The sequence below is a fragment of the Mytilus trossulus genome, chromosome 4 (assembly GCF_036588685.1).
Source record: "Mytilus trossulus isolate FHL-02 chromosome 4, PNRI_Mtr1.1.1.hap1, whole genome shotgun sequence".
Lineage (NCBI taxonomy): Eukaryota > Metazoa > Mollusca > Bivalvia > Mytilida > Mytilidae > Mytilus > Mytilus trossulus.
Genome location: NC_086376.1, coordinates 52,002,266 through 52,013,119, shown reverse-complemented (window position 1 = coordinate 52,013,119; position 10,854 = coordinate 52,002,266).

Here is a 10,854-nt window from a genome sequence, read left to right as displayed (position 1 = left end):
ATCATTCACACGTAATTTATGCCAAAGACCCTTTCTCCAAACAGTATCAAAGGCTTTAGCAAAATCTACGAATGCACAGAATAGTTTCTTTTTCTTATTTTTCATGATACTAATAAGCATGTATATAACAAATTAATTATCTGTAGTAGAATCAGAAAAGTATATAATTTAACAAGAAAATAGACATAGTAAAGTATAATTATAGGAAAGATCAAGAATAATGTCATACAATTGTGAAACTTCATAGTCAAATACACAAACTGATATTTTTGCTTTAAAATGATTTATTATTAATAAGGAAACATTTTTTTTTTAATTTTGAAGCAAAAATCTCAGAATATGATAAAGACTTTTTGATAGAAAGTTATTGAATTTTCATTTCAATATAGTTTAGTACTTTTTTTAAAAGATGCCTGGGTAGCAATTTGAATGGAGAGAACATAATTTTATTTTTAATTAAACATCTTCATTCTATACATTCATTATCAAAGGGTAGCTTTTTTGAATCTAACCAACTTTACACAGTTCTCAAAGAGAACTTACTTTGGAAGTATATTTATATTCGGTTATAGCTTTATTAGCAGGATTGATTTTTTTCTTCGGTATAACCTCAACTTTCTTGGTATACTAGTAGTAACATGGATATCGTTTTGGGGGACCTTTATATAGTTTGCTGTTCGGTGTGAGCCAATGCTCCGTGTTGAAGACCGTACTTTGTCCTATGATGGTTTACTTTAACGAATAATGACTTTTACAACAATTTATTTGAAAAGTGCAAAGTATAACACACGTATTACAAGTGAATAATAGACGACGAAAAAGTAACCATGCAGATGATTCTACATTACATTGTAGAGGTAATGATGTAATTCAGATAGCTTCTAACCTTCAAAATGATATTCATGTTATTGAAAACTGGTGTTCGCAAAATTGTATGAAATTAAATGCCAAAAAGTGTAAATCAATGATTATTGGTTCAAAACAAAGGCTTTGTTTAACTGGAAACAGTTTAGATATAAATATTTCAAATGAACAAATAGAAAATGTAGATTGTGAAAAACTACTTGGTTTATATATTGACAAAAACTTAAATTGGAATCCGCAAATAGAATCAACTTATTACAAAAGATAAGAAAATATTTACCTATGCATATAAGTATTATCTATTTTAATGCTTATATTCTGCCATTATTTGATTATTGTTGCAACATACGGGGAAGTTGTTGTGAAAGTGGAATAAATAAACTTAATAAATTAATAAAGAAATCTGCTAGGGTTATAGTAAAAGCTGACATAATGACATCATCCAGTTTATTGTTTAAAAGTTTACACTGATTAAATGTGGAAAAACGAATTCAATACCAAAAGGCAATACTTGTATTTAAATCAGTTAATGGCATGGTTCCTAACTATTTAGTAGAAAATTTTCATTTTACTAATAATCAAAACTATAACTTACGTTCAGCTGATGAAAAACTATTAAATCTTCCAAAACCAAAAACAATTTTTTTAAAGAAAACATTTACATATTCAGGTTCTCAAATATGGAACAGTTTACCAAATGAAATCAAAATGAGTGATACACTTGTATCTTTTAAAACAAAATTTTTCATCAATTGTGCAAATTAATATTCATTTTCATTATTATTTCAATACAATTGTATATAATATAACTTTATTATACTGTTTGTACTTATAACTATGTTATTATTATTTTGAGGACTCTCAGGAAGATTAGTTTTAACTAATGGGATCATCCTCTTGAAATAAAGATTATTTATTTAATTTATTTTATTTATTTAACCGGGTATCAGTCTATGAAAGGCCGTTCATGTCAAAAACCCGATAAAGTAACGCGTTAACATTTAACGCGATAAAATCACATTTAACGCGATAAATGTAGTTTAAACGCGTTAAAATTATTTTTAACGCGTTAATTGATAATTTAACGCGTTAGGCAATTCACTACAAAAAATGACAGAAAATCTTTCTACTTTCGCCTTAACTAAGTTCTAAGACGTCAGGTTTTACTCGAAACCTAATAAATGAAATGGCCGGATGTGTCATATCTACGTCTATTAACGCGATAATGTTGAGATTAGCAGAACATTACGTAAAAGCTTCTTTAACGCGTTAAATGCAATTTTAACGCGTTAAATGCTACTTTAACGCGTTAAATGCTACTTTAACGCGTTGAATGCTACTTTAACGCGTTAAAAGCAATTTTAACGCGTTAAATGCTACTTTAACGCGTTAAATGCTACTTTAACGCGTTAAAAGCAATTTTAACGCGTTAAACGCAACTTTAACGCGTTAAAGCAAACTTCAATGCGTTAAAAGCAACTTTAACGAGTTAAATGCAACTTCAACGCGTTAAATGTTATCTTAACGCGTTAAAAGCAAGTTTACCGCGTTAAAAGCAACTTTAATGCGTTAAAAGCAACTTCAACGAGTTAAATGCAACTTTAACGCGTAAAATGCAGTTTTAACGCGTTAAATGCATCTTTAACGCGTTGAATGCATCTTTAACGCGTTGAATGCAATTTTAACGCGTTAAATGTAACTGTAACGCGTTAAAGCAACGTTTACTCTTTTAATGCAACTTCAACACGTCAAAGCAAGTTTACCGCGTTAAAAGCAACTTTAACGCGTTAAATGCAACTTTAACGCGTTAAATGCAACTTTAACGCGTTGAATGCAATTTTAACGCGTTAAATGCAACTTTAACGCGTTAAATGTAATTTTAACGCGTTAAATGCAACTTAAACGCGTTAAATGTTATTTTAACACGTTAAAAACAACTTTAGATTTACATTTGTCAACCTGTCTTTACGCTTTAAATTTTGTTTATATGTCCAGTTGTTCAGATACTTTACTTCGTCTTTTTGCATCATGTGATGTCTGTATCTAACATTATGGTTTACCATAAACTGGTATTTTGACTTACATAAGTCTCTACAGGTGAATTTTGTAAAATAAATTTTAAAACAAGAGGCCTTTAATAGCGTACATCGAGCATCTAGTAAACCATGCCCAATAATGTAACGAATCTGTGCCAAAAGAAAGAGGATGACCATTTGATATCCATTGGAGAAGGAGGATGTTATTCTTTGTTTTTACTACTCACTAAGTCGGGTTTTTTTCGCCGCGCAATCATTCATTTTCGACATTTTGACCTCTAAATACTGCGTTGTTTTGTAATATGGCATGTACGGAGAACAGATTATTTATCCCCCTCTCTAAAATGGGCGCTATTATCAATGCCCTACCTGTAAAGCTGAAAGACACTGTCTCTCTGTCCGTCCGAATTTTGTTCAAGGTTATGATTTTCTTTCTGATATTGTTTGACTCTTACCCCATTGTTTTATTTTTTATTTACATTGAGTCATAGATCACATTTGTTCGGTCAGTGTTTCATCATTAGTTCTTTTAATACTAGTATGTCATTTGATTGAGTAAAACCATTTCAGTTAATATTTCAAAGCGTGTCTTTCTATGTTGTGATTTTACATTATTGTTTCAAGTTGGATAGGTGTTAGTGCCTATCTATACGTTTAAATCCAATTTGTTTGCACCTGTCCTAAGTCGGGTACCTGGTACCGTATCAAAATGTCGTTTTTTTATGTGCTTCATAAGTGTTTCCATTTGTTTTTATAGACTATACCGTTGGCTTTCCTGTTTTTACACTAGTCTTTTTAAGGCCCTTTGTACCATGCTGTTCAGTGTGAGCCAAGACTATACAAACTTTGCGCACGATGTTCCTACGTTACACCACCACGACGTCAAAGAGAGATTTCTGAAACGTTTGACGTACATAAATTTTATTCAATTTGCAAGTTTCATTTGCTTTTTTTTATGTAGTTGGTTGATTCTAAATCTGCCTCTATTAATTTTGTGATGTCTATTTACCAAGAATTTATTTACCCAAAGTTGTGGAAATCGATTAAATAATTTTTACCCTTAATTCACAGGCTGCTAAAAATGCATGGATGCATATCATCTGTCATTGTAAATTTTTCATGTCTTGATTCAACCCTAATACAAATTTATCCGACACTCTGCAAGTAAATAAAAACATATTTACCCTTGATTAATTTGAATTGAATTGTATTAAAAATTTACTTGACACATAATCATCGAATGAAATTATTATAACCCGATCTTGAAAATTATTTTCCAAGTCATCTTGCTTTTAAAATGTACTAATCTTCTCCTGAATCGTCCGTATAATACGGGGATGCATTACTTCAATGAAACTGTTTTTGTCGCCGTTTCCGATAAGGCAGCAACCATTTGATTTTCTGGAGGGGGGGCTATGGTTTTTTTTGGAAAAAAAAGTTTGTTTCCAGTTTTTGGTGAAAAAAATTATTTGTTTAGGGCATTGAGAAAAAAAGAATAGAATCACTATACATAAGAGATAAAACAGTTGTTTAAAAATGTAACGTTGGACATCCGTTTTTTTCACAAAGTTTTGTTGTATTAATCCTCAAATATACTAGATATTACTAAGCATATGACCAAGAGCTATAAGAAAATAAAGGAAAACATATATATATATATAAAATGACTGAATAAATAGTCAACGATAAATCTTACGGGGCGATGGATCATATAAACATGATGCAGTACACTACATAATATAATACATAACAAGTCTAAAAGAATACAACATCACCAAAAACACAATAAAACGAACAATATGTTAGATATTTCGGATAACAGATATCCTTCTTCGGTAATTGCACGATGAAAAATGAATCATGTCAATTCAAATTAAGACTCTATCACAATCTTGATTTATACAATTTAAGCGAACGCTGGAACAATTTTAAAATTTTCAAACACACCGCAAAGTCTACAAAAATATGCCAAAAATAAAAAGTTATTTACGATGTGAACTGGCACAACTCTAAATTCCCAAAGGTGTTGACAGTTGAGATGTTAAACAACTGCGTGGAAATACAGTCCCAATAAACAGTCCTGACCGATCTAAACTGGTATGATATTTAAAATATGACAACGGTAGGGCAGTTGCATCAGAGACTGCGTATTTAAACATCTAAAAATATAGTAATTTGATGATAAGAAAATTGAGTAATAAATGTTTACTAAGGTTAAGTAATAGAACGAGGCTGCGTACTTACACATCTTTGCCAACTGTAATCAAAACTAATATAATTAAAAAATTCCTGAAAAGTGTAAGGGTCCAGTACGGAAGCCGTAGTAACTGGCCACAAGTGATGACTGGAAATTAGTGATGGTAGGAGAAATGAGTGACTCTTCTATGTTTTTTCATTAATGCCCTCTGGGGAAACTGTCCTCAGCTTTCTTATCCAAAAACTTTCCCGTGTGATCTTAAATGACGACTTACGGGGAGGTCGGGCTTGCATGTGTAGTCGCTACGATGACCATTCATGCGTTTGTTGAATGGCTGTTCTGTCTCGCCAACATACTGCATGCCACATCGACACTGAAGAATGTATACAACATTCTGGGTTTTGCAAGTTACATTACAAAATATTGTGTACACAGACCCAGTGGAGTAGAAAGTAAATGTTTGAGTATTCACTATTTGTTGGCAAGTCAGACATCGTTTGTTACCACACGACATATATATACTGAATTAGTTTTTATAATGGTTAGTGTTTGTTTACATTTTATTTTGTTTTGCGGCGGAAATTTCGAAGATTCTGTTTTAAAACATAGGGGTTGTAATGTAGGAACAGCGTGCATGCCGTTACAGTGAAGACTGTAATTTATTCCCGAGTGTGCCAAAATGTTATCGTCTTCATTGGTGTCATCTTCTTGTATTTATGGTGGTATGTTTTCATTTTCAGCACTTGTTTTTGGTAGTATGTTGTTCAAGATACCTGTTACAAATAGGACATTAGAACTTGTATAGTTTTTAGTTAACAAACCGAGTTTCCTATTTTGAAATCTGGTTTGACAAGGAGAATGGTTTAATCGTGAGATGAAGACAAAATGTAATATCTTCATTATCCTCATCCTCCTCGTCTGAAATGTCCTGGGGTTGAAGTCATAAAACTTTGCTCAGTGCTCAAATTTTTTGGAGTAGCGTGTTTTGAAGGCATAAAACTTTGCTCAGTGCTCCAAGCACAAAAATCATGCTCGAAACATGAAATTCAGCATTTTCATTTGTTGATTTACGAGTACGAGTACAAAAACTGACTCGCAAGGCCAGACCTCACGGTCATTAAACTTTTGAGCATGATTTTTGTACTCAGACTCGAAAATCAAATGGCTGGATTTCATGTTTCGAGCATGATTTTTGTGCTTGGAGCACTGAGCAAAGTTTTATGCCTTCAAAACACGCTACTCCAAAAAATTTGAACAGATCATAGTATTCGTTAGCAACATTATTCTATAACTCCAACCAACGATGTTTTCTCGCGTTAAACGATGTTTTAACGCGTTAAATGAAGTTTTAACGCGTTAAATGATGTTTTAACGCGTTAAAATAATGTATCGTAGCAACGTTTTTGTGTTGAATTTAACGCGTTAATGTGATTTATTATGACACATGTGGCCAGTGCGACGGATATATTATCGCGATAAACGTCAATTTGCACCTACGGATAAATCCCAAACTTGATAATTGCAAAGTTTAACGAGTTAAAAATATTCATTTCTTATCGCGTTAAAGTCTTGTTTTAACGCGTTAAAACTGTATTTATCGCGTTAAATGTGATTTTATCGCGTTTAATTTTAACGCGTTACTTTATCGGGTTTTTGACATGATCGGCCTTTCATATCAGTCGAGCGCTGAAACGTGTATATATACACGCTAATAGGGTTATTCCACCTTTTAGAACTCATAGCTAACACCAGGGACATGAACAAAAATGAAAAGATAAAATTGAGAATGCATGAGAATGCATATGTCAGGCAAAAAGACAACAACCCGACCAAAGGGCAGATAACATCCAAGGCCACCAATGGGTTTTCAACGTAGCGAGAAAATCCCGCACCCGGAGGTGGTCATCAGCTGGCCCCTAAATAAAATTGTGTGCAGTAGTTCAGGGAAAATGGACGGTCACACATAACTCTAAAAGTAAACATATACAAGTACTAAAATAAAACTAAATACCCTAAGGACCATTTAGTTAAAGTTTGAAGGTATTTGGCCCTTTAGTTTCAGAGGAGAAGATTTTTTTAATAGTTAACCACGACAGACGACGGACGACGACGGACAGAGTAAAGGCATAATCTTAGATGGGGCCCTTCGGGCTCCGTTGAGCTTAAAATACACAGACTGACAAAATAAAGCTCATGACTTGAGACAGGCGCAAAAATACGGAGTTGCCAACCAAGCATTTATTTAAAAGGTGCAAAAAGTAAAATCACAAAAATACTGAACTCAGAGGAAAATCAATTTGGAAAGTCCATAATCACATGGCAAAATCAAATAACAAAACGCATCAAAAACAAATGGACAAGAACTGTCATATTCCTGACTTGGTACAACTTGGTACAACTTGGTACAACGTATAACAAGCGAATAAGGAATGAATAAGAAACAGGACAAAGTCGAGCGCTGTAGCGGGTACATACGCGCTTATAGGGTTATTTCACCTATAAGAACCCATATAGCTAGCACCAGAGACCAGAAAAATCAGAATGATTCTTTTTAAAGGTGCAACATATAACACACGTATTTTAAGCAAAAAAGGAAATAATAAGTAACAGGGTATCAGTCGAGCGCTGAAACGATTACGGGATCCCGCTTACATGTTTAACCCCGCCACATTCTGTATGTATGTGTCTGTCGCCACATTCTGTATGTATGTGTCTGTCGCCACATTCTGTATGTATGTGTCTGTCCCAAGCCTGGAGCCTGTAATTCAGTAGTTGTCGTTTTTTGATGTGTTACATATTTGTTTTTCTTTCATTTTTGTACATAAATTAGACAGTTAAACCTCGGTCACACCTTACCGGATGGCACTAACGGACGCCTAACGGATGAAAATGAAAGTTGTCCGTTGACAAAATTGGTATCTGTTGGGAGTCCGTTGATGTACTGACCGAATAAAACGGACGCTTAACGAATGTATAACGGACATGCAACGGATATGCAACGTACGAGAAACGGAAACGTACCGGACAGAACGGATGTCGAACGTACACCCAACGGACGAGTGCCGCATAAAACGGACAACTAATGGAAGCGTACCAGATAAAGCAGATGAACAAGATATACGGATAAATTAAAGACGACAATAATAATACATGTAAATCGCATAAATATTCAAATGCTTCTGTGTAACTGGTTTTGGTTTGTTCTTCAAAATACCACCAGAGGGCAGTGTCTGATCTGAATAAGAGCTGCTTGATTGTGAAGACGTGCCTTTACTCTAAGATTGATTATGAATAATAAGAATTCACGAACCTTAAGAAATCTGACATACCAATAAATGGCATTTCTGACGCGAAATTTTTAATTGGCATTTATCCGTTTCAGATCCGTTCACCATCCGTTTTATCCGTTATACGTCCGGTAGGAGTCCGTTTCTCATTCGTTTTACAATCGTTTTATCCGTTTAACGCCCGGTAGAAGTCCGTTGGTGAATTTATCTTCCAGACCTCGAACGGACGTATAACGGACACGAAACGGATACAAAACGGAAACGAAACGGACGTTCAACGGACATTTTATCCGTTGGACGTCCGTTCAAAGTTTTGAACATGCTCAAAATTTTCCACCGGACAAAACGGACGTCGACATGCAACGGATATGGACGGACGTCTAACGGATAAGAACGGACGTCTAACGGACATGAACGAATGAAAAAAGTTATCCGTTAGGCGTCCGTTCGAGATATCCGGTAAGGTGCATGTGACCGAGGCTTTAGTTTTTCTCGTTTAAACTTTTTTACATATGTCATTTCGGGGGCTTTTATAGCTGACTATGCGGTATGGCTTGGATCATTGTTCAAGACCGTACAGTGACCTATAGTTGTTAATTTCTGTGTCATTTGGGCTCTTGTGGAGAGTTGTCTCATTTGCAATTATACCACATCTTTTTTTTTATACATATGCGCTAATAGGGTTATTTCACCTCCAAGAACCTATTGCTATATGTAACACAAGTGACAAGAAAAAAAGTAACCGTTTTTTAAAAGGTGCAACGTTTAACACATGTTACAAGCGAATAAGTAACAGGGAATCAGTCAAGCGCTGAAACGGGTTCCTTCGCGCTTAAAGTAATTTCACCTATTATATACAAATTTAAAAGGTGCAACATGGAGGTCTAAATGGTCTAAAATTAAACATTATTTGATTTCATCAAAAATTGAATTCTTCAGGTTCTATGATATTCTGAATTTAACCATGTATTTAGATTTTGGATATTGGACCAAAATAGGTCCAATTTAAATTTTTTAAGTTGAAGTTCTAATAGACCACATTCAATCTGTGTCAGAAACCTATGTTGTGTCAACTATTTAACCACAATCCAAATTCAGAGATGTATCCAGCTTGAATGTTGTGTCCATACTAGCCCCAACTGTTCAGGTTTCCACCTCTGCAGTCGTATAAAGCAGCACCCTGCGGAGTATCTGTTCCATTCATTTGTTTTTTCTTAATTTGTGTGAATTAACATTGTTACAGTAAATGTTAATTACTACACTTGCATACCACAACAAATACTGTATTGGTACATGTATCACTTATATTTGTATCCATATAACAAAACAAAAAATGAAAAGGAATAATTTTGCAATATCTTTTGAGTACTAAATAGCTTTTTAGGTATTTGGACATATTAAGACTTATTAAGTAGATGTTGATGATATCTGCTTGACATGCTTCAAATTCGATTGGATTACTTTTGGAGCAGTTATGAGTCTTTGAAGCATGCTCACAAAGGTTCTTTTGGTGAAATCATTTTTATATTGGTCAAAACTTGTCTTTGCTTCAACCAGCTTTGGAGGAGATATAAAGAATTGAAATAAATCAGCACAGAGGTTTACTTCCTATCTCATTTAGCCCCAATAATCATGTAAGACATAAGCCATTGTCATTACTTAAAACCAATAAATGTATTCTAATCTGAGGAAGAAATTCCACGTTTTAACAAAAATTTTACTAATGATACTGACGATCCACCACAAAGTAATGTAAATAGAACCATACCAATAGTAAGCAAATACATATAAAAAAGATGAGGTATGATTGCCAATGAGACAATTCTCCACAAGAGACCAAATCGACACAGAAATTAACAATTGCTCTCCCAGCTACAAAATGTATCCAAAACCAAAGATGTAGAACATGTTCTATCATAATCATTTGGTAACTAATGTAATTACTGTCTCCCCATGTCTGTATTGAACATAAAAAAATATCAAATAAATAACACTTCTAATGCTCAGATCGGTTGTCACCGTGCAACACAGTTATTAACACCATAAAGGAAAAACATAGAACTTTATTGTCATAAGACACTGTCAAACATCCAAACATACTATCCACACTCATCTGTGTCCACACTTGTTAGTATAAACAAAAAATACAACTTCCCTTAACAAAACAACAATGCGACATCATTTTATTTTCCGAACATAAAGAATTTCAAACATGTATATACCAAGCTATCAGGTGCTCTCGCTTGCTCACGTTGAATACACTGAGAAATTCTTTTTAGAATTTTTTTTCATGACTTCAAAGATCTAACATGAGGCATCTATATACAAAGTATGAAGCATCCAGGTCTTCCACCTTCTAAAATATAAAGCTTTTAAAAAGTTAGCTAACGCCGCCACTGCCACCGGATCACTATCCCTGTCGAGATTTCTGCAACAAAAATTGCAGGTTCGACAAAAATGGCCATATAAT